This window comes from Lathyrus oleraceus, chromosome 1 (assembly GCF_024323335.1).
Source record: "Lathyrus oleraceus cultivar Zhongwan6 chromosome 1, CAAS_Psat_ZW6_1.0, whole genome shotgun sequence".
Lineage (NCBI taxonomy): Eukaryota > Viridiplantae > Streptophyta > Magnoliopsida > Fabales > Fabaceae > Lathyrus > Lathyrus oleraceus.
Genome location: NC_066579.1, coordinates 308,844,036 through 308,870,177, shown reverse-complemented (window position 1 = coordinate 308,870,177; position 26,142 = coordinate 308,844,036). Strand labels below are relative to the sequence as shown.

Below are 26,142 nucleotides of genomic sequence, written 5' to 3'. Positions count from 1 at the left end.
AAATAAGTTGTTCGCGACGCGACCCTTCGTTCGCGGCGCGAACTGTGTTGAGTTGGAGAGTTCGCGGCGCGTCCCTATGTTGGCGGCGCGAACTGGTGAAATGCAGAAGCTAATGTTGGTGGGTTTTGAGTACGTTGAGTTGCGAGACTCTTAGTAAGTCGCTGTAGTTGTACTATAAACAATTAATAGTGATTATATGATTTGTATGAGGTGTCATGATGAGGATATGTTGAATTTACGTGTTTAATTATGAATGTGTTATGTGACGATGTGATATCGTTATGATGTTGTTGTTGTTTTGTTGAGTTGTATGTCATGATATTAATGATGATGATAACATGACTATATGATGTTGTTGTTGCGATGATGATTATGATGCATGTTTGATGTGCATGCATTCATGAAAGGCCGATGCCTAGTGATGAACGGACATGAGTTCCAATGATGTTGTTGACTCCGGGCTTGTTGAGAGGCTTGGTTCCTTACGGGGGACTCGGATTCTATGGTGATGAATCTGGGAGTGGTGATCCTGTAGTGATCACAAAATGGGTATACCGAGTCGTGTTGAGTCATGCATGGGTGTGTGCATTGCATTTGATGTGTTGTGTTGTTGGTGTTCATGAGTTATTGATTATGATGATTAGGATGAATTGTGTTGGCATATGTGAAACATATTTATGTTTATATTTCTGTCGTTATATTATTATTTAATAATGTAATTCTCACCCCTTCTGCATGTGTTTATGTTCATCTATGATGAGCAATGTGCAGATAAAGAGGAGTAGCTATTGTTGAGGTTCGAAGAATAAGTGTAGGGTCATTCTACAGAGTCGAGTCAAATGCTCTGGTCATGTGACACCGGGGATTATGGGATCCGATAGCTATATTATTGTTATTTACGTTGTTTGTGATGAATGATTTGTTGAGATGTTTTGTTGAGATCATGTTGGCACATTATGATAATAATTATGTTGTTGTCCGCTGCGAAGATTTAATAAATTAAATAATATGTTTTATGTTGTGATGCGATAGATGATATGTTGTATGAAATGTAAACTCTTCTACATGTTGTACTCTGATATTATATATAAATATGTCGTTTGGGTAGAAGGGTGTTACAATTGTCGTATACATTTAGCAATGTTGCAACTTTGTAGATGGGAGACACTAGCGACAATGCATCGAAGTGGTTGTGTGAACACGCTGCAATGACATGGGAACAAGGCATACGATAGGCCTGAAATTGACCACAGTCGCACCAACTGTCTGGTATTAGGACCTTATACTCTTGTCTGGGCAGCCCTTGGTTGTGGTCAATTGTTTCCTTGACACTAAAAGTGTGGCCATGGCGGTCGAATTCCGTAACCCGGTGGCTGTTGGCTTTGGTAGATTCCTGCCTCATAAACTTTATGCAGGCATCACTATATACTTGACTCGTCTGTAACACTTCATGCCAGCGCTTCCCTCTTGTTACGAACAACGTTGCCATCCGAAAATAGGTCGCACTCACCAAAGCGGTTACCGGGAGGTTACGTATGCCCTTAAAGACGCCATTCATTGATTCCACAAGATTTGTTGTCATGTGGCCCCACCTCACCCCATCGTCGTATGACCTAGTCCACTTTGCTCTGTCGATATTATCGATCCACCTCCCTGCATCAGAATTTGCCAACACTATTTCCCGGCGGTAGTATTGGATTCCAGGTTGGTTTAATGCATACCCCGCGTTTATCAAATGTTGCTTCAAGAAATTATCTTTGAACTCCCGCACAAAATTTTGAGCAATATGCCTGATGCAGTAGACATGCGTAGACAGGGGGTCATATCAACCATTTGCTGGATTATTGTATGCACTGTCTATAGAAGCGTGCCTGTCAGAAATCACACAAATGCTAGCTTGTGGAGTCACGTGCGTTCGGAGATTCTTAAGGAAGAAACTCCAAGCAGCATCCGTTTCTCCTTCAACCAATGCAAAGGCTATTGGGAAAATATTAGAATTTTCATCTTGTGCGACCGCCATCAGTAACGATCCTTTGTATTTCCCATACAGCCAAGTTCCATCGACTTGAATAAGTGGCTTGCAGAATGTGAAACCGATGATGCATGGACGGAATGCCTAGAAAAGTCTATGGAATATTCCATTACCTTCTAGACGAGTTCCGTCAGGGGATTGTGCCGGCAAGGTCTCCATTATAGAAACTGTCCCAGGTGAATACAAATGTAGTGCAGCCAGGTAGCGCGGAAGTTGTTTGTATGATTCCTCCCAATTACCGTATACCAGTTCAATGGCCTTGGTTTTCGCTAACCAAGCCTTTCTGTACGACGGTGTATATTTGAAAACAGCCACACAATGGGAGATAATAGTTTTGACCTTGAGTGACGGGTCAGCCTCAACAAGAGGTAATATGGAATGGCAGATCATATCATGGCTAAGTTTGCGATGATCTTGTGCCATGTTTGTGTTGACGCAAGTGTGAGCTTGAGAAATGGACCCTATCACCCACGCATTATGTTTCTTCTTGTACGATGCCATCAACCTATACCCACACTCCGGATTTTTGCATAAAATAACGTATCTTTCCGGATTTGATTTGTTAACATCGTAGTCAACACAGTTTTTCAAGTGCCAGTTCTTTATTGCTAACAGACACTCTTCCTTAGTCCGAAATTGGTCACCCTTCTTTAACTCCTCATCAGACCTCATATATGGGTTGTATAACATATCTGATGAGGGTTCATCCTCGCCCAAGTTAAGGGTTGTGAAGTGCACAGGCGGTGAGTAGCGTTGCGCTATAGGTATTTGAACTTGGTCTTCGTCTTCGGAATCACGGTTCACCAAGTCATCAACCACGTCTTCTGCATCATCAACCATATCGTCTTCAACATGGTGTTCAACATCTTGTTCGTCATCATCCACAGGATCAATAACCTGTGGCTGAATATTCTGAGTTGGTTGAAATTGTTCCAACACAATGTACAACACTATATATTCGTAACCAGAATACTCATGGTTACGAAACATGTATTGTGCCTCCATGTCATTTTGAATCAATGACTTATAAAACCTGACTGAGTTATTTTCAGAAAAAAAAAGGTGGTTGATAAAAAAATTGGGACACGGGTTGTCTTAGTTTGGACTCAATCTTTTTTTTCAGATAAGAGAAGTCAGTTCCTCTATTTAGACAAAAACGAGTGCATTCGGTGTTTCTAAATAGGAAGCCAGACATATCACATTCATAAGTCTCACCATTGACGTGAGCTTCGATTTTGTATTGTGATGAAGATGCCATGTTATGTGAAGGTTTTGTGAAGATATTGTGAAGATATATGTGAAGATATTTTGAAGATTGCTGTGAAGATATTGTGAATACATTTGTGAAAATGTGTGTGAATATTTATACTACCACCAAGTCTGCAAGGTTCCCACACATCTTTGCATGCATGTCTTCAACCAAGCCTTCCCCAAGAGTAACGCCCAGAAAACTTGGACACCTGTAAAGCATGCAATAATTTGGGTTGGAGCAACGCATGCAAAGTTTGCTGAGAATCTTGCAGGCTAGGTGGAGCTGCATGCATGTAATAATTTTGACACGTCTACTGCATGCATCAGTAGGTCAGGATAAGACATGAACTCGCCACTCTAGGTGGCGAATACATTAAGGTCTTGTCTTGTCTGAGAATCTTGCAGGCTAGGTGGAGCTGCATGCATGTAAGATTCCCACGCATGCCTTACATGTGTCACACATTTGCATGCAACATTACCACCAAGCCTGCACCTAGTCTGCAAGATTCTCACGCATGCCTTTAGCTTTTCAAATATGTTGTCTCGGCTTTAGCTTTGCTTGCACCAACATTAGCTTCGTCTACATGTGCAAATTGAAAGTGAATAACTCCATAGCGAAAAGTTAAACTTCTTGAACTTCCAATACTGAAATAAAATTGGAAGCCATAACAAGTGAATAAAATAAAACATCTACTTAACAACTTGTGACCCAGAGGAGCAGGATACAATGTTATTCAAAAGCTAAATCATCTCTTTTTTCCATTATGTGTTTAAAATAATATTCTATCTTATTTAAGCTTATTTATTTATTTTAAATAACCTGATTAACTAAATTGAATTAAAAACCAATTTAAACTTTCTAAAACTGTTGTACTAAAATAATATTCAAAGCAAGATTCCCACGCATGCCTATCCATCAAATATCTTCACCACCAAGTCTGCAAGATTCCCACGCATGCCTATCCATCAAGTGCCTTCACCACCTAGTCTGCAAGATTCCCGCGCATGTCTTACACGTGTCGCAGCTTTGCATGCAACACTACCACCAAGCCTGCACCAAGACAAGACAAGTGCAACATAATCTGTACCAATGCATGCCAACCTATCCACCTAGCCTGCACCTAGCCTGAAACTAGTCTGCAAGATTCTCACGCATGCCTATCCATCAAGTGCCTTCACCACCTAGTTTGCAAGATTCCCGCGCATGCCTTACACGTGTCGCATCTTTGCATGAAACACTAACACCAAGCCTTCCCCTAGACAAGACAAGCGCTACCTACTCTGTACCAATGCATGCCAACCTATCCACCTAGCCTGCGCCTAGTCTGCAAGATTCCCACGCATGTCTTACACGTGTCACATCTTTGCATCATCAGGTTCCACCAAGCATTCCCCTAATGTGTACCAATGCATGCCAAGCTATCCACCTAGCCTGCAAGATTGTCGTATAAATAGAAGGTCATTCTTGCAAGTTTTCATCAACCACTAACACTTTTATTCAGAGAACTCCGGCGAAACTTCTCATCCACCAAGCTTCGTTCTACATTGCAATCATGTCTCTTCTTACCATGGGCCAAGAACACAGAGGCACTAGGGCAAACATTGCCTCATTCGTAAGTTTTTCTTGAACATTGCCTCTTTCTTATGTTTGCAATTTATTTTTTAAAAGTCCATTCTAATGATTGTTTATATTGTTTGTTTTTAAAGGATCCCAAGAAATTTCGTCAACGTTCACACCCTATGCCTTATCCAGACCATGGTGCGTACCTTACATAGAGCGTGCGGGGTTCGGTCATGTTATGCATGTCGTAAATGCCACAATTGATGTCAAATTTATTCTTGCTTTGTGTGAACGTTGGAGACCAGAGACACACACTTTTCACCTACCAATCGGTGAATGTACCGTCACACTAGAGGACGTCTACATGCTTTTGGGTCGTCGAATAGATGGTAAGCCTGTGACTGGAAATGTTCAACAGCCCAACGAAATATGTGTTCAAATGTTGGGCGTAGATCTGGTCAAGGGTGAGGGATCTGCAAAAGCAAGGGGTCAGGGTATTAAACTATCGAGCCTCCAATTCTACCACGACTCCATAACTTTGACTGAGGATTTGTCCGAAGAAGAAAAAATCATAAAAACCAGGGTTTACATTATGTTATTGTTTGGGAACTTGCTATTTCCCGAAGGCACGGGAAATAGCATAAACTTTATGTACTTGAGTTTGCTCGAGGACATTGATAGAATAAGCATGTATAGTTGGGGTTCTGCTGTATTGACTTTCCTATATAGCTCTTTGTGTTAAAATGCACAAAATGACCACTGTACATTTTCCGGATGTGCTTTTTTGCTCCAAACATGGGGGTGGTGGAGATTGCCGAGGCTAGCCCCAGAAAATCCTAACGTCTACTCCTTCCCCTACGCAACTAGGTAAATTTATGATGTTATTTCATTTTGTATATTTATTCTATAAATATTTGTAAATAATATTATTTATCTTTTTTTGTTTAGGTTCATTACAATCGGACTAGATTACAATCTTACCCCGAAAAATAAAATAATATTTTATCGTCAACTCTTGGATCGCCTCCGAGCACAAGATGTATTACCACTAAATCACTCATCTTCTAACTGATTTATTAATATCAAGCATTCTCAATAAATAACATATTTACTTTTTTCTTTGCAGTTTATTTGGAGGCCATATTTGGGATTGGAACATCAACCCAACCCCGAAGATGCAGCTGTTTGGACAGCAAAACGGCTATAATGCGGTTCACCACTGTGGAGATGCACCAAAGTGACCGTGTCAAACTGCAATTCGGAATGCATCAAGAAATCCCAGGCCCCCCAATGTCTTTGGAACCTTGGCATCTTAAAAAAGTCAGTCACCATTGGTATGCCCAAAATTGGAAGGAATTTGCAAAGGAGTTCCGTAAAATGTGGAAAGACCGTGCCCATTATGTTCTACAATTTTCGGTGGCGCCCAACGAAATGAAGCCGACAAGGGAATATGTGGATTGGTATAGAGCAAATACAAATCCAGAAATGATTGTGTCTGACCCGTTCTATTTGGACGATCCCCGGATGCAACAACCATATTTCCAACAACAACAACCACCACAATATTCCCAACAACAACAACCACCACAGTATTACCAACAACAACAACCACCACCATATTACCAACAACAACCACCACCACCTTATTATCAACAACAACCACCACCACCGTATTATCAACAACAACCACCACAACACATGTCCACCCCCAACCAAATCAACACTACATACCACAAACTTAACCCCAATACCATGAAGATTACCAACACCAAACTCAACATTCCCACCACCATCAACAGTCCCAACACCTACCACAATATCAATCCCCCCACATCCACCAATCCCAACACTTCCATCACGACGATGTCCCGAGCTCTTCCAGTCCTCCACTTAGCCCCAACACGGGTATACAAGAGGATTACCAACAAGACTACTACACACCACAACAAACATTGTTCTTTAGCCAACCCAATTCAATCCTCAACTACCAAAGACCACATTTCGAAGGCGCACCCAACAGGAGTCAGTTTGTCCCACTGAGACAAAGCTTTGAGGGCGCAGAGGGCACCCGCCTTTCCTACAGCATTGAAGGGACTTCGACCCAACCACAACGGCAAACGGCAAGGGGACGCGTTAGGACTAGGGGTGGTAATAGGGAAGCACCACCACCACGTGAACCGTCTAGGCGAGTAGTTAGACCTCCCCCGTGCGGATCGTACCAGGGACCGCATCATATGTGATAAATCCCAAATTAATAATGCATTTTAATCATATCTTTATAATATTTGTCTTCTGTATTATTTTAATAAAAATATTTTGTATTTATTATCTTTATATCTTTATCTTTAAAGATATTGTGTATCATATCTTTATATATATATATATTAATTTACATGTATATAAATATTTATTTACACGTATATTAATTATTTATAAATTAAATTAATATATATATATAAATTAATATATATATATATATATATATATATATATCTTGTAAATAATATTATTTATATATATATGTATTAATATAAATTAATATAATTTATAATAAATATCAATTAATAAATTTAAAATAACTAAAAAAAAATTTAAAAAAAAATTTAAAAAATTAAAAAATATTTATAAAAAAAAAAATAAAAAAAAACAAGGTAGGCGCCACTCCTAGTGGCGACTTGCCCTACCCTTAAGGGTAGGCGCCAACTAGGGTGGCGCCTAAGGTCAATTTAGGGCAAAAATTGGCCATTTTTGTAATTTTTTTGAAAAATAGGGTATTTTTGGAATTTTTTTAAAAAAATTGGATATTTAAAAAAAATCCAGTTGTGGAGTATAATCGAGGGAATATATGATAGTTTTGCTCTCAGTTATGTAGTAGAACCGACTCAGTAGATGATATATTTTTGCCTTAATTGCAACTTTGGTTCCTCTATTTTCATCTTTTTTGAGTTTTGGTTCCCCATTTTTATTTGATAACTTTAAATCCCGAAATAAAATAGAGGGATAAAAAAATCGAATTTTTAAATGAGGGAACCAAAACTAAAATAGATGAAAATAGAGGGACCAAAATTGTAATTAAGTCTATAAATGATGGTCCCATTTTAAGAGAAATAAAACCATAAATATAAATTGATAAGATTCAAAGTGTGTCCTTGATGAACTTTTCCATTATCTTTCTGACAACATCGAGGTAGTAAACGACTTGAATTGTAGATTAATACAAAATGGTGAATGATTAGAAATATCACTTTCAACTTCTTATCATTTACTATTATCTTTTTGGGTTGCAATATTTTCTTAATATGATTAAGAATAATTTTTCAAAGTTGTAAGGAAAGACAAGCAATAAATAATTGAATTTTTGTCTTGTAATGACAACATCGAGAAATTATCTCTAAACACAACAACTACAATAACAACAACAAAATAACAACAAAACAAAAACAAAAACAACAACAAATCAACAATAACAAGAACAATACTAAATAAAATTTGATTTATGAGAAAAATATGAATTCGTAAATAAAAAATATATCTTATAAACAGAAAGACGAGTAAGATTTAAAACAGGAGTGAAAGAAATACTTTTTAAACAAAATTGGGGTTAATTTTTCCTTTGGTTGTTCCATCCAACTAAGAGGGAATTGTAATTCTTTTATTTTAAAATAATAAAAAAGAATACACCCCATCAATCATAAATACAATATAAAATTATTGTGGTTGGAAATCAAAACTTATCCTTAAAGGATTTTTTTTCTCGCACAACCTAGATAATATGATATATTTTTTAATTAAAAATTAAAATAAAATAAAAACGCTTTATAAAATACATCTTACCTTAATTGATTTGCTAAGCAAATTAATCAGAAAATTTATATTCATATCATTTGCACTTCTCTTTGTCTTGTCCATCCAACCCTTGTTCAGAGAAGTTGATGATTCACCTGAACAAACGGTTGACATAGAAGTGAAGAAGGTTCAGGTTGGAGTAGACTACTACATCCGACCAGTTCCAACAACCCCTTGTAGTGGTTTTATTCTTATAACAAGATCATCAAACGAGACATGTCCACTTACTGTTGTGGTGGTGGAGACATGTCAATCTGCTCGAAGCATTCTCAATACATGAACAAATTGTGTAATATATATTTTTCACTTTTACATTAATCATAATGTAAAAGTAAATAGGATCATGATTAACATCAATCGATATGTTTGTCTTACAAATATTTTTACATGAACAAAATACATATTATTACATTACTAACAATTTTTCATATCCCATTCACAGAACAAAGCTAGATTATACACTGATTTAGATTCAACGCATTCACCGAATCATCAATCTGAATAGTTTTGTCAAGATCAAACAACTCATGTTCTAACCAGGCATTTTAGGACAAATTTAGAAAAACGAGAACATGGATCCTCTAATGTTAATCTTATAATTTAAATTGTGAGATTGCAATAAATGTGTGATTACTAATTCCACAAAATCTGAATCTGATTATGCACAGTACCACATTTCATATGCCTTAGAGACTATACCATGTAACATATGGATATGTGGTAAAAATCATTAACATATAATTGAAAATATATTTATCATGTGTTTTATGATATAATATTCATACTCATATACCCTTTTGTGTTTTCTCGTGAATAAATAATATAACAAAAAACACGTGTAATTATATATATTCCATTAATATTATTACTATTGTTTTGTCGTGAATAATAATACAAAAAAAAGACGTGTAATAATATAACAAAAAACATCGTGTAACAAAAAACACATGTATTATTACTATTATTACAAAGAAAATATTATTACTATTTAGCAAAATTTAATTAATAATTAAAATATTTAAATATTAAATAAAAAATAAATATATTCAATTAATATGTAAATAAATTTAATTTAATTAAAAAATATGTGTAATTAAAATGTTTAAAATATATGTATTCTAATCAAACAAACTTCCTATGCAATATGTATATTTAAGTTGGATAAAAATACAAAGCAAACAACATGGCCCAATGGTAACGGCGCTAGGCATGAGAATGAAGGTTCCACTTCTTAGTGCAAAATTTTGATTTTTTAGGTTTAAAATTTTCAATCTTAAAAAAATTAAAAATAAAAGTTACATAAATTTAATAAAATAAAACTTGACAATCCTTGTCACTAAAAAAAAGGAAATTCTTGTCACTGAGTCAAAACAGAAGATTCTTCATTAGGCAAAGAGGAAATTCAAACTTTTTTTAATGGGATTTTTAAAAAATCGTTCGTATGGCAAGGGACAAAATATCTATTACCCCACGTAGAAAATATACTTACGTGAACCACAACTGTGGTATAGATATGTTCATTCACTCATTTTCAAATGCAAAATCTTTTATATTCTTAGGATCAATATTAAAAATTTCTATATTTGGATAATGCTTTATTTGAATATGAATGTCTTCTTTAATATCCATATCGATCATACCAAATTTTTTAATGGAACTTCATGAGGAACTGGCATCTGATTTTAGGTATGGACAAATGAACAACTTTCTTTTATACTCGCACCAAGAACAACCTTTTTAGCCAACTGGTCAACTACATTTGTACTCAGTTGGATGATTATACTCATTGATTTTGTATCATAAAAACATCAGCAAACACAACACATATGTGATGTTATAAGACCATAAAACAGATACAACACATAAATATAATTTTAAGCAGACAAACAACAAAATAAAACTTGTACATACCGCATAAAGTTCGTCCAACCTTTTCTTGCACAATTTTCGCTCTTGTGCTAATTTTTCTTCTAAATTCTTTTCGTAAAGACCGTCCATCTCTTTCTTTTGTAATTCCTACTCTTGTGCTTATTTTTCTCCTAACTTCATATTGTACATCTCATCAATCTCTTTATTTTGCAATTCACGCATTCTTGTGCTTATCTTTCTCCTAAATTTTTAATAAGGAGCTCTTTCATCTATTTAGATATCTTCACTCATAAAATTAAATTATGTATATTTAGAGGGACCTCTGACATATTTAACCCTAAATAAAAAGACTAAAAATACGTTTAATTCTATATATTTATACAAGAGCAAAAATTTATACAAGAAAACATAATTATTTTATATTATTAGTTAAGAAAATACATAGCTCCCCTAGAGAAAGTGCATAACTTACTTCTTTTTCTAATTCTAATGCATTGCTAGCTAGTTAACAAGCTAACTAACATTAAACAATCCAGAAAACATAGATATAACTTAAGCAAAATAAGAGACCATAGACTAATTAGAGATAGAAAGACTTATCATTCAATATTATAGGAGTGCTTGAATATTCTTTTTCGTTATTCTCTTTTTTTATCGGGTATAATTCATATAAATCCCATCATTTTAAAAATGTCTATCACTTCAAATACTGGAATTTACATGTAGTTTACTAAATAAAAGAAAATGTTAGAATATTGTTAATTTTTTAAATCAAAATCGCACAATTCAAGTTATGGTTATTATTGATATTGCAAACTCGAGTCATTTCGATTTGGAGTCTTATGCCAGTTTTCTTCTATCATATACCTTGAGCATTCATTTTCCACTCCTCAATTTGCTTGAATATCCATGCCTTTTTTTTGTTCCCTTGTCTTTTCTGGAACAAGAATGCTTTGTCAAGTGACCCCATTTTTCACAGTTGTAACACTACACACCTTTCTTTTCTTCTTTATTAGTCGAAATTCCTTCTCCTCTTTTGGAGGATTCAGAATCGATCTTATGTTTCTGAGGGTTCGACCAAGACTTCTTACTCTGAACTTGTTAGAACCACCATGATTCTTCCATGTTTGATCCTGTAGTGCCTGTATCGAATCTTGAATGCCCTTTCTTTCAACAATTCTCAACTCATGCGCCTCCAACAAACCAGACAAATCTTCCAACTTCAGTGTTTCAAGATTACTGGATTCTTGAATAGCAACAGTAATTTGATCAAAGTGAGAGGTTAACATACGCATTATCTTCTCAAATATCATCTTATCAGTTATGGTTTCACCATAAGCTTTCATGAGATGAACAAGATTCTGCACCTTAGCAACATAACTTGCAATCACTTCATCTTCTCTCATCTACAGTAATTTGTATTTTCGTCGAAGTGCCTGCAGCTTGACGCCTTTAACCTTCCCACTGCCTTCGTGATACTTTACCAAAACATCCCATGTCTTCTTTGCTGACTCAACATGAGAAATTCGATCAAAATTTACCGAGTCTACCACTGATTGAATGCAGAACAACGCCTAGCAATCTTTCTACTTGGCATCCTTGTGGCTGATTCTTTGAGCATCAGTTGCATTTGTAGGAAGCACAGAAACACCATTAGTAACCACTTCAAGGGTTTTATGGAAGCCAAACAACGATTATATTGTTTATTCCACTGAATCCAATTTTTACCGTCAAGAACTGGAAGAGAGTTTGGAATATCACCATTGTTGTCGTTCATCTTTGCAGCGATCAATTAACAACCCACAATCCAGGAAACACGATCACCAACGTGTAATTCTTGAAAATACGATCAAGAATACTGAAGCTCTAGATACCAATTTGTTAGTGCGTGAGGCACTTGTGAGAGAGAATGGTTTGCGTAGAAAGAGAGAGAGAATTATTGTTATTGAATGAATAGAATAGTGTACAATTGAATTACAAGATATATCTATTTATATATATGTCCAATCCTAACTAACTTTTGGACTTAGACCTAACCAAATAACTAACTTGGTTTATATTCAAAACGATTTGCAATTGTAATTTAAAATAATATATTAGGAACAATTTGAAGTATTTGTTTGTCTATTTTAAAATTATATGTTAAATTTTGAAAGAATTGTTTGATAATTTTTTTAATAATTTTTTTTGTAATATATAACCGCATTTATAATTCAAAAGTATATTTTAAAAATAATATTGAAGCATTTGTTTGCTTATTTAAGAGATAAAGATTTTCATTTTTATAAGAATTAAATTATTTCTTATAATTTTTTATGAAAATATTTGAAAACTGATTAATTTAATTTTTGTAAGAATTGAATCAACTCTTATAATTTTTTATCAAATTATTTGAAAATTAAGTAATTTAATTTTTTTATAAAAAAAATAGTGTGTGCAATAGAAAATAGAATGAAATGTTAATAGTTTGAGTTTTGATATATGGTATATATGTAATTTGTACATGTATGTAACTTATAATAATATGAGTTTCGAAGTATCGTGGATGTAAAAATTTTATAAGTATATAACATTATATATAGAAAAGAGAAGCAACAAATTAATAGAAGGGGATAAGTCATAGAATACGAAAATATAATTGTTTTAATTAAAAGAGATTTATAAATAAAATGTTACACATTTTTCTTAAATAAATAATAGAAGTTTGAAAGCTTGTTTGAAAGGTTCTGTTTTGAAGAGTGTCACGTCAGATTTTTAAGTGATGTGACGAGTAAGAGACTGAGTTGTCAACAAAATAGTGTGAGATAAGTAATTTTATTGTTGATATTAGTAGAAATATTAGAATTCTTATTTTAGATATTATTATTTAAGTTTTTTATTATACTCCTTATATGATTAATGTAAGAAAAAAAATTGTGCAAACTATAAATCAATTTTGACAAATTTTATACCCTTATATGTCAAAAATGAAGAATATTGTTAATTGTCTTTAATTTATTTGTCGAACATGATATAAAGAATATATAATAGAAAATAAAATTGAAGTTAATAAGTAACTATTAAATGAATATATTTTTAGTATTTGTGAGGACTTGACGCGTGACCTCTAACACTATGTGCTCGTATGAATAATAGTGATGTGACACAAAAGGATTATTTCAAATTTGTTAAGAATGAAATGGTAAAATGTTTATGTGATTTTGTTGTTGATGTTAATTGAAATATGAGAGTTATTTAGAAAATACTATCTTTATTTTTTATTATATTCATTGAGATCATTATTATAAAAAATAATTGAGCAAAGTTTAAACACTATTTTTTTTATATGTGAAAAATCAATAATCTTTTATTATAGACATTACTACCTAAGTTTTTATTATACTCTCTATGATAAATGTAAGAAAAAAATTGTACAAACTATAAATTAATTTTAATAAATTCTATATGCTTATATGTGAAAAATCAAGAATATTGTTATTTGTTTTTAATTATATAAAGAATATATAATTAAAAATAAAATTGAAGTTAATAAGTACTCTCTCCATTTCATAAAAAGTGTTTCATTTGCATTTTTTCTCTGTCTCAAAATAATTGTCCTTTTACAATATCAATGCAATATTTATTATTATTTCCCCACTATTATACCTTTATTTATTAACTTTCATTTTATTCAATCACTCTTTTAACCATAATTAATAGGGATATTCTAGTCAAAAATATTAGTTTTATCATCAAAATCAACACATCTAATCATTTTTTTAAAATCCGTGAATAGTTCAAATTGGACATTTTTTATAAGACGGAGGGAGTAATTGTTAACTTAATATATTTTTTATATTTGTCGGGACTTGTACACGTGACCTCTAACACTATGTGAGTGTCTTTTAAGATGTGAAGATGAAATTTGGAAGATGCCAGATAGAAATAATGATGATGTGGCACAAATTATATTAAAGTGTTAATATGATAGTGCGTGCTTCTGATTTAATATATTTAAATGATGATTGTTATTTGTTTTTAATTATATAAAAGAATATATAATCAAAAATAAAACTGAAGTTAATAAGTAATTGTTAACTTAATATATTTTTTATATTTCGTGGAATTTGAACTCGTGACCTCTAACACTATGTGATTGTGTCTTTTGAGATATGAAGATGAAATTTGGAAGGTGCCACGTAGAAATAATGGTGATGTTGCACAAATTATATTGAAGTATTAATATGATAGTGAGTGTTTCTGATTTAATATATTTAAATGATATACCGTTCCTTCTTTGTTATTAAAAATAAAAAATAAAAATATTACCCTCATTCATTTTCAAATTATAAATCACTTTAACAATTTTATACTTATTAAAAAAATTAATTAACATATTTTTTAAAAAATTATGAAATACTTTATAAATACAATTTTAGTTAATGATATAAGTAAGACAAATGAAAAGAATTAGACAAAAACGTAGTTCTAAATAATAAAAAATATAATGGGACTATAAATATTAATGCTTGCAAAACAAGTCTTAAATCATAATTTAGGATTAAAAAAATTTCAATTTTCTTTATAAGCAAGAGACTTATTGAAATTAAAAATAAGCATCAGAGATGTCCACCCTTATACAACAAATAAACCAAAAAGAAGCTCAAAAGCCAACTAACTACTATGAAAAAAACCTATTCGAAATCCACCGACAAGAAAAAAAAAAACACCGAATACAAACCGTGATTAATATATCCATCGGACCAAAAGATATTCATGTCTCTTCTATGAAAGACACTAAATCACTCTCAAGATAAAACTTTCATAAAACCCAACACCTTCGACTTAGCAAGAATACAATCTTTAAAAAGGATAGAGTTCCGGCAAGATCAAATGGACCAACAAAAAACAAGACCAAAAAACCAAAAAGAAGGAGAAAAATTAAGATTAATAAATCTCTCTAAAAGCGAATCACATAAAATTAAAGGGTCAACCCCAATCCATAAGCAAAATTTGGTCCTTAAGATGTTGGAAAAAGAACAACGACAAAACAAGTGCTCCAAATCTTCATGTACCAAAAAACATAAAATACAAACCACATTATGAACTCCTCCAATAATGCCCCTCTTAGTTAATTCTATTCTAGTACGCAATCGGTTGAGAATCAATCGCCAACCAAAAATAAGAATTTTACTAGGAACTTTGGTCTTCTATAATTGATCGAGTGCTTTAATTTTAATAGGATCCAAAATATGCTCCCCCAAACTAGACCCATGAATCCTCTTGTTGCAACTTTCACCGAGAAATCATCTTAGTGTCTCCACCAAACAAAATAGTCCTCTTCGTTAGGCTTAGGCAAGTCATCTAATAGCAACAACTCATCATCACCCAAAGTCAATCCATTGAAATCGAAATCCCAAACCCATGAGTCATTTATGTCTTGACCACTTTGAAACAAGTCGAAAGGCTCGGCCTATATAACGAGGGAAATAAATCTAAAAAAGAGGATGAACTACACTAATGATATCTCCAAAAATTCAATTTTTTCAAATCAACTTAAAACAGAAGGAGCGTAAGACATATAAACATTTTATAGTTTATAAACTGATATGATTTATAGTTTATAATTTATTAAGCTTTTTCTTAATTTTAAACTTGTTAATTAGATTAAAAAAATAAATATTATATATTTATTACTAGTTCAATAATTAACATTATTAAGTACTAAAATATCAATCAGCTAATTTATTATCTAAGAAACATCAACTTATTTATAAACTATTAAATATTAGTTAATTTGATATTAATTAGTTGGAATTTAATTGATATTAATTAGTTTGAATTTAATTGATATTAATTTGATATTTTAATTAGTTTGAATTTAATTGATATGCTAACGTGAACTTAAAAAGTTTTTACACACGTAATTAGTCATAGATACTGTATGTTTGAAGATGTTTGATTTTTATAAAGTAACACAAGTGAATGGGTGTGATGTTTGAAAAGTTTTTACACAGCAGGCAACCCAGGAACAACTCTTCCATCATTAAGTGCAGTTAGTGCCTCGCCTTCTAATTCTTCAAAAGAGTTCACATAAATTCCATTAAGCTTTGTAAGTTTAGGACTATCCTCCATAAATATCTTCTGAAAATAACTATTGGTTTGAAGAAGCAAAGGAGGGAGTGAAGATCTCCGTATTGGTGGAATTCCAGGTATTTCAACAAAATCTCCGATGAATGAAAAATGCTTTTCATCTTTATTTTTCTCAGAAAGCACCGAAAGATATGCAAAGAAAGAAAACATTTTAGCCGGTGCTACGAAATAGATGTAGCTAGAAAAAGAGAAATTTTCCATGATGGAAACCATAGGTGAAATCAAAGTAACATCATAGAAGAGAGCTGAGAGCGAAAGTGTTGAAAGAATTGAAGGTAAAAGTTGATGAAGCGAACTGAATCCAAAAAGGATCGACCAAGTTAACATCGATCGATGGATCTAAAGGGATGAGATTTAAGTCGATTTGAGTGAGTTGAGATGAAGGGAATGAAGAACAAAAATGAGTGATGAGATCTGATTCAGCTAAAGAGATAGTTGGTTTTGGTGTAATGAGAGTGAGTTTGCATCCATAACGAAGAAATAGTTCAGCTCTTCTTAGACATGGATTGAGGTGGCCTAAGCCAGCACTTGGGAGGAAAGCAACATGAGCAACATAGGATTCTTTTGAACAAGACATCATTAGTTTTCGTATAAGGAAAAGAACAAACAAAGGAACCTAGCTAGTGTGAATGATGCTTATAGTTTATTTTAAGCGGAATTTATAAAGTAATGACTCGACCATTTTCGTCCCTTTTTTTTATAAATAAATTACTATTCTCAATGCCTCTCTACCATTCTTTCGCCTACCATTCGTTTTCCTAAGTACCATTCTCATAATAGTATCTAACCAACTTGAATGGGATGAGGTGCATGTGATTTTGCCTCATTGAGCTGATGTTGATGTTGACCTTTCGTTAATACTAACCAATGTAAGTGGCATACAATTATGTCTCAAACATACCATAAAGTTATAGAAAAAATTGGTAATTTTCATTGCTGAATAAAACGCAACAATAAAAATACAAGAATTTTTTTACAAAAATAACCTAATTTTTCAAGAAAATTCATAAAATAATCTTTGTTTCAAAAAAAATCTCAAACTACCCCACTTTTAGGAGGAGGAGTCAATTCAATTGGCGACTCCTCTTAAAAATTGAATGGATTAGCGCTCATGTGTATTTTTACAAAGGAACACCAATTGGATTGACACCTCAGTGTAAAATACAATTTTTTTTTGTTATAAATAAATGTGTTGTGTGAGTCATTGTTCCACATCTCATTTCATCATTTGGCAATCATGTTTGGTGTTCGTCGCCGACACGAAAAGGTGATTTATGCGAGAGACAAACCTCAGATGTTGATGCTCTTCTGGAACATCACTACGTTTGATCAACTAAAAAGGGAGCTGGTTCGTTGGTTAGATGGGAAAATACCAGAAGGGAAAAAAATTAGAAGTAATGAAAGACTCGACAGTATCTTTGGTTGGGTGCGAATGAAGACTGATAAGGATGCTAGGGAAATGATATTCGGTCGAGATGACATCAATTTAATTGTTGTAATCAGTTAGAAATATTTCTGTTTTCAGTTAGCTTATTTTGTACTGATGTTTGTTGTGAACCTCGTTGTAACAAAAACTTTATGATATATAATGATTGAAGGTTACAAAAATACAATGTTACAAAAAGCTTATGACCCAGATGATGCTCCTCGATTGGGACAGTTGTTCTTGTTGTGTCCTGGTTGACGACAGATACTACATAATCTTATCATTTTATCTGTCGAATCCATTTCTGTCCTAATACGTGTGATGTTTGACCTTCCTTTTTTCTTTCTACGCATCGCGTCGTTGTACCAAACTATATTACCTTCGTATGGAGGCCAGTATTCCTCCATTGGTAGTACCGAGAAGCTTTTATTATATACATTCATGACGGTGATAGCCTTGTACACATCAGATAAATGGTTGTAAGCGTCTTGACAAGTATATGTGCATGTTGCAATGACATGGGAGCAAAGAATGCGGAAGGCTTGGAATTTTGCATAGTCGCACCAACTTCTGTTTAGTCTAATAGCATAGGCTAAATTTGGTCTCCCCTCGTTGTGGTTCATTGTTTCCTGGACGCTGAAATTTTGCTTATGACGGTCAAAGACTGTTACAGCGTGTGTGCTAGCTTTGATGCTTTCCTCTTTCATGTCTTTCATGCAACACTCACTGAATACTTGCCCAAACATTAACATTGCACTTCATCTTTCACCTCTGGTTGCGAATGTAGAAGCCAACCTATACTAGGTCGATCTTACCAAGGCGATTATTGACAAATTTCTAATTCCTTTGAATACCCCGTTCATGCATTCCATAAGGTTTGTTGTCATGTGGCCCCATCGACAACCTCCGTCAAATGCCCTTGTCCACTGCTCTACTGGTATGTTATTCAGCCATCTTCCTGCGTCTTCATTAGACCGTCTAATCTCATCACGATAATATTGAAATGACGGTTGAGTTAGCGCATACCCAGCATTCACCACTTTCTTGCGAATATTCTTATCTTTTATTGCACACATGAAGTTTTATGAAATATGTCTAATGCAATAGACATGGGTGGAAGGAGGATCATGCCATCCGTTGTCATGGTTGTTGTAGGCACTCTCAATGACAGCATGTCTATCAGAAATCAAACAGAGATTGACTTGTGGAGCCACATGCGTTCTGAGATGTCGAAGAAAGAAACCCCATCCACCAGTCGTTTCACCTTCAACCAGAGCAAAGGCAATGGGAAAGACATTGTATGAATCCTCCCAGTTTCCGAATAAAAACTGTGGCAATTCTTTGTATGAATCCTCCTAGTTGCGGAATACCTGTTCAACAGCCTTTGTCCTTGCAATCCAAGCTTTCTTGTAAGATGGGGTATAATTATATGTTGTTCTGATATGGGATATAATTATACTCACCTTCACTGATGGGTCTTTATTAATCAACCGCAGAATGTCTTGACATATCAATGCAGCGCTTAATTTACGGTGATCTTGTTCAACGTTAGTTGCAATACGACTGTGAGGTGGGTCTATTGAAGCTATCTCCCAAGATTCGTTTTTATTTTTGTAAGAAACAGCCAACCGAAACTTACAAAGGATGTTACGACATTCAATGACATACCTTCTCGAATCAGTGTGTTTCACTGTAAAATCAGTAGAGTTGTTCATGTGGAATTTTTTGATAGCTCGCACACATTCTTCTTTGGTACGAAACATGTCTCCCACCTTTAATTCGCCTTATGATCGTGGGTACAGGTTATAGAAAATATTGTTAGATGTTTCATCGTCATGACGATCCATGTTGGTCATATATTGAGGCGGATTGTAGACATGACTAGGAGGTATTGGTGGTGGTTGATCATCATCTTCAATGTCGTTGTTCAGCATGTGATCAACCTGTATCTCGGTCTCCTCTTCTTCATCATCAACGACGTTCACTTCTGCTTTTACTTCTGGGTTGACGTCATCTGACCATTGTGGATCAAACTCACCAGATTCATCCTGACTGGTTATTTGAGACTGCTGAGATGGTATACATGGTTGAAGAGTAATATAAAACTCAATACAATTACAACCTGAATGTTCATGACTAACAAACATGTATTCAACATCTTCATCATCCCATACCTTAAGCAGACAAAACTTGCATTGACTGTTCTAAAAAAATATTGGATTTTGATATGTGATCTTTGACACAATACCCGATCCTATACAGGATTGTATATTTTTTTTGAAATGCAAGAAGGTTGCATTTCTCTTCATCGTAAGTTGAATGGTATCGGTGTTTCGAAAACAAAAACCGTATAACTCAGACTCGTATGTTTCACCGTTGCAGTGAACGTTGACACTGTATTTTGGTGAAGATGACATTGTGTAGATGAAAACTATTTTCTTGCTGCAGATGAATGTGGGTTGAGTCTTGGATGTTGATAGTAAGACACTTAAATAGGTGAGTGATGTGTCTCACATGCAAGCTAGTTCGAAGTGATGTGTCGCACATACAAGCTAGTCTGAAATGATGTGTCAACCATGCAAGCTACTCAAAAGTGACATGTCCAACATGCAAGAGAGAGGACAACCACGTGTCACACATGCAAACACACACTCCAAATGAATTGGTGCCTCCTTTCATTCCTTGCACATGGGCGCCAATCCATTTGGCGACACCTTGTCTTGCGTGCATGCAGACCTCAAAACCAAGCAATCAGACCTAGGCGTGTCATGCATGTCCCTATGGAGGCGCCAATTTGAATGGCGACACCATGTACAAAATGAACATGGGCGCCAATTCAATTGGAGACCACATGCAAACACAACTTTTCATACTCTAATTCATTTGCCTATAAATACACACACTCCATCAACACTTCTTCCACACCAACACTCACTACTTCTTCTACAATTTCATCTGCAACAACTTCTTGTAGTTTCATCTGCACCAACCGCTTTCATCCCCGACAAAATGTTTATCCTCACAATGGGAGAATCGCACAGAGGAATGGTTGCAAACATAGCAACTTATGTAAACGTTTTATTGTTTTGTTATTTGTTTTAATAGACTCCCTCTTAATAACATATCAACTTAGTAAAGTTTTTTGTTCTTTCTTTTATAGGATGTTTCAAGGATCCGGAATCAGGTCTACGGATATGTCCACATGGACCCGATGATTCAACCTTATGTTGAACTCGTCGGTTTTGGTCATATAAGCAAGATTTTATCTTGGTCGGTAGATAACAAATTCATTCTTGCTTTATATGAAAGATGGCGTCCCGAGACACACACATTCTGGTTCCTAATCGGTGAGTGTACCGTGACGTTAGAAGACGTCTACATGCTTTTGGGACTGCCCATTGAAGGTAAGGTTGTAAATGGTAAAACCAACTATGCAAATTCAATTTGCATGGACCTCTTGGAGACTGATTTGTTAGATGATAACTCAAGAGGTCAAGGTATACTCCTTTCACGCCTTAAGTCATACTATAACAATTTATATTTAGATGAGCATTCTACCGAAGATGCTTTAATAATAAAACTAGGTGTTACATTATGCTTTTAATTGGTTCTTTTTTATTTCCCGAAGGTAGTGGTTCTAGTATGCATATTATGTATTTACCTTTACTTAGACATGTAGATAGAATATGATGTTACAGTTGGGGATTTGCTTGTCTTGCCTATCTCTATAGCTCTTTGTGCAAAAACTCACACAAAGACACATCTACATTTTCTGGATGTGTTGTTTTTCTCCAAGCATGAGGTTGGTCAAGACTACGTCCCTAGCACCCGTCAATAACAACCCTTTCACATTCCCGTATGCACAAAAGTAAATTGTTTAAATTGCTATATATTTACTTACTTCTTTAAAGATTATTATCTCTAACTAATTTTTTTTTACCTTTTTGGTGCAGATGGTCTACACGTGCTATGAGTTATAACAGATGTCCTAGACACTGTATTACTCAGTATCACAATTTGTTGGATCACCTTCGACCGACATACGTAAGGATAATAACCTCATTATTTCGTTATAATTTGTTAACTTCTTCTACCAAGATTATAATCCTATTTTCTTTCACATTTCAGTTCATTTGGCGTCCATACCTTAATTTGGATCATGACCATGAGGTCAACGCTGAAGACATGATCGTGTGGACTGCATGCACACCGATAATATGATTCACAACTGTGGAGATGGACAACAGTGATCGTGTGAAGTTGCAATTCGGTATGCCCCAAAACATCCCAGATCCCCCAGCAAGCCTAGGAGAATGACATCTGCGCAAAGTTAACGACCAATGTAACTTCAATCTATGGCAAAGCTTCACAAGATCAGAGTGCCACAAATGGAAGCACCACCATGACCATGTCTTAACTGACGCAGTCATGCCAAGTGAAGAAAAACCAAGTCGTACTTATATGGATTGGTACAGATCGGTTGGTTTTCAGTTGATCGCCGAGGATATGTACCTGTATGACCCATGCCAACAAACTTACACACCAGACACCTCAACATCTAACCCATAACAACATTGCCAGACCGGATACACACAACCCCCTGTCCGTCAAACTTTCTGTTCCACCAACACACAAACATACAACCAAAACATGACATACACCTAACCCCAATACCAAGAGCATACCTCATACCACCACCAACAAATTGACCATCAACCTGAGACCCAACGTCGCTTCGCACCCAACACATCACCCTACCAATGCCTCCTTAGCCAGAATACCCAACGATCATTCAACACCAACCGCCCCTCCTCCTACCATAGTCAAGAAGCCCAAACCTCACAAAACCAAAACCTCCAACAACCCTATCTCTACCAAACACCCCAACAATCTTTCCAACCTTTCCTCGATGCATCATTCACACCCATGTCTCCCTTCAACCGTCCCGGTCGCTCACCAATGAGTCAAACACAACCCAACTACTCTAGGATAGGTCATGAACTCAGCTACGGTGGTACACCCTCGATGCATACTGAAGACTATGTTGATTTGTCTGACTACCTCAACAGGCCATCTCCTGTAGTTGGTAGTGACACTCATGGTCCCTCAGATGATCAAACACCAGTAGTGAATCATCAACGTGGGTTAGGGCCACAGGTTAGGGTGGCTAGGGCATGTGGGACCGGAGGTCGGTTAGGTGGTCCCGGTCATCACCATTAGGATTTTTTGTGTAAACGGAAAATTTTATTAATATCAATTGGTCCTATTTTAAAATTATGTATCACGTAGACCATTTAGCAAAAAAAATTGCATTTTACACTGAGGTGTCAATCCAATTGCCACCTCCTCTCAGGTAATACACATGGGCGCCAGTTGGATTGGCTAGGGCATGTGCCCTAGCCAATCCAATTGGCGCCTCCATTCAATTTTTAAGAGGATTCGCCAATTGAATTGGCGCCTCCTCCTAAAAGTGGGGTAGTTTGAGATTTTTTTTTGAAACCAGAGTTATTTTGGGAATTTTCTTGAAAATTAGGGTTATTTTCGTAAAAAAAATCAAAATATGATTACCTATTTACTTTATTTGTTGACTTTTTAGATGATGGCATGTTTAGGAAATTACTTAATTTATTTTTTAGTTTCTTAATTTAATTTTAGGTTTTACTTTTATTCTTTATTTAATACATGTTTTTTAAAATCTCTTAAATCACGTTTTGTTAGTCATATTAGCCATTTCTATTAAATTTTATCAAAAATCGTTAAGTTGGACAAATGTAATCAGTCATGGTACTTGGACAAATGTAACATATATCCTTAGAAGTCAAATTAAGAAACCAGTCATGGTACTTGAACTCTTGGTGCTCTCGACACATGACGAAAAGAAGGCATATGTTCCAAGAATTGGAACTTAAGGCTTAGGGAGGTATCCAAAAGGGTAAGATCAGTGGCTCTGGAACAATAGGTATGGTCTCCTTCCCTCTATTAATAATGTTTTATTAGCTGAAGGTCTAATCTATAATCTCTTGTCCATAAGTTAATTAAGTGATAATGGTTATGCCATTATTTTCAATCAAAAGTCCTGCAAAGTTGTGAGTCAAAAGCATGGCTCTGTTCTTTTTTGTGGCAAGGGGAAAATAACATTTATAAAATCAGACTTTCAGATTTAGAAAAATAAAAATGTGAAAGGCCTTATGCCAGTGAACGGAGAATAATGGACATGGAATATGCGGTTGGGTCATGTTAGCATGATATGAATCTCAAAGTTCAATCAGCTCAACTTAGTATGAGGCCTTCCAAATATGAAGTTTGCTTCAGATGCTCTTTGTGAGGCATGCCAAATATGAAAGTTTTCAAAATCATCTTTCAAAGAAAATAATGTTATTTCAACCTCTAGGCCTCTGGAACACTTACACATTGAATTGTTTGGACCCGTTAAAAGAGCCTTTATCAATGGCAAGAAATATGGGTTAGTCATCGTAGATGGACTTGGGTAAAGTTCTTAAAATACAAGAATGAGTCACATTTTGTGTTTACTACCTTATGTACACAAGTCCAAAATGAAAAGAATTTTAAAATGTTCAAAGTCATAAGTGATCATGGAGGTGAATTTAAAAATAAATATTTTAAAAACCTATTTAAAAACAATGTCATTTCTCATGATTTCTCATGTCCTAGAACTCCTCGACAAAATGGAGTTGTAGAACATAAAAATTATACTCTGCAAGAAATGGTCAGAATCATGATCAATGAGACTAATGTGGCAAAGCACTTCTAGGAAGAAGCAGTAAATATTGCATGTTATATTCAGAATAGGATCTCGATATGACATATTATGGAGAAGACTCCTTATGAATCATGTGTCGCTACTGAGATTTCACACGATAACGAAACCAAGGAACAATGAACTGCCTATCGAAGGAAAAATCAGAAGAGTCGCCATCGAATTTATCTATGTGCCTCTATCGGAGAGATGAGGGGAAATAGTCGATAAAAACCTCAAAAAGGTATGTGCACGGGAAGCTCTAAAAAGGGGTAAGGAATCGGTCTCACGCCCAAGATTTGGGTTCGAAAGTCGATTATGCAATGGGAAGGTATTAGCACCCCTCACGTCCTTGGTACTCCATGGAAACCATTCGAGTTGTTTACATACGCGGGGATTTATCTCATTATCATTTTATTTTCAAAAGAATATGTGTGTAAAAGAGAGGGATTTTGGGTCTTTTATTATGGTGCTCGCCAAGGATTATGGTCCTTGTGCCTACGTATCACTCACCGGGGATGAGGAATCAGAGCTCTGTAGTTCAGAGTAGAAAATATTTGTGTGTTGACTGATTTTACCTTTGAGGAAAGGGTTTTCTGTATGGGTGCCCTAAGGCACAAAAATTAGGTTTGATGTTGTGTTGATTTTACCTTAAGCAAGGGTTTATGAAAAGAATATTTATGATTAGATTGCACTAAAGTCTAGAGGCGGAGGTGAATATTCTAGACAACAAGCCAAGCGTCTTGCGTCCAAAATAATCAGAGTGAGGGTAGGAATGTTTCATTCTCACTCGTTCTCCACCACTTAAGGCTCATGGCATACAACATTAATCGTAGTTACTAAGTGTTTTGAGTTTGATTACGAAAATGCCACTTGAGATTGGATCAAGGGTTTATTTGTTTTGATTAAGAAATTTGGCTTATGCAACATGAATGGAAAGTAACCAACAAGAAAGTAAAGGGTCTCATTGTCAGGTAGCCCAAGAGATAGTCTTGTGTGTGCAAAATGACCTAAGCTAAACAAAGTATAATGATCTTACAAACATGTCCCCCTAAGGTGGTGTCAGGATGTCATTCTTACAATAGGAATGTAAGTACAGATGAAACCTAAAGTTCACAGAGTATCACAAAGATAATGCGAAAGGCCTCCAAGCAAAGGTCCTAGGGTGAGATCCTCTAAGTCCAAGTGGATTAAGTGAAATTGATTGTTTTTTGTCTTATAATTTTATCATATTTTTGTTGTTTTTAAATGTAATGATAACAATAAAG

The 26,142-nt window shown here is 34.8% G+C and overlaps 1 pseudogene; it reads right to left on the bottom strand.

The window, feature by feature from the left end:
- Window positions 1-16,483: 16,483 nt before the first annotated feature.
- Window positions 16,484-17,330, bottom strand: LOC127115702 (UDP-glycosyltransferase 708D1-like; annotated as a pseudogene).
- Between the last annotated feature and the right edge of the window lie 8,812 nt (window positions 17,331-26,142).